The sequence below is a fragment of the Etheostoma spectabile genome, chromosome 6 (assembly GCF_008692095.1).
Source record: "Etheostoma spectabile isolate EspeVRDwgs_2016 chromosome 6, UIUC_Espe_1.0, whole genome shotgun sequence".
Taxonomy (NCBI): Eukaryota; Metazoa; Chordata; class Actinopteri; order Perciformes; family Percidae; genus Etheostoma; species Etheostoma spectabile.
Genome location: NC_045738.1, coordinates 27,594,810 through 27,595,016, shown reverse-complemented (window position 1 = coordinate 27,595,016; position 207 = coordinate 27,594,810).

The following is a 207-nucleotide window of genomic DNA, read 5'->3' as shown; positions in this document are numbered from 1 at the left end:
TGTCTTTTTTCAGCTCAGCAGATAACACTTCCTCCACCACCTGCATGTAAGTTTTTTATTTTTTTATTTTATTTTTATATATATATACATTTTGTCTAATTGTCTAATATGACAGAATAGGTTCATATTTTGTAATGGCATGTGGAGAAAACCTATCAACTTCATCTTATATAATAATCATATATAATTTATTTTTATATGTATCAA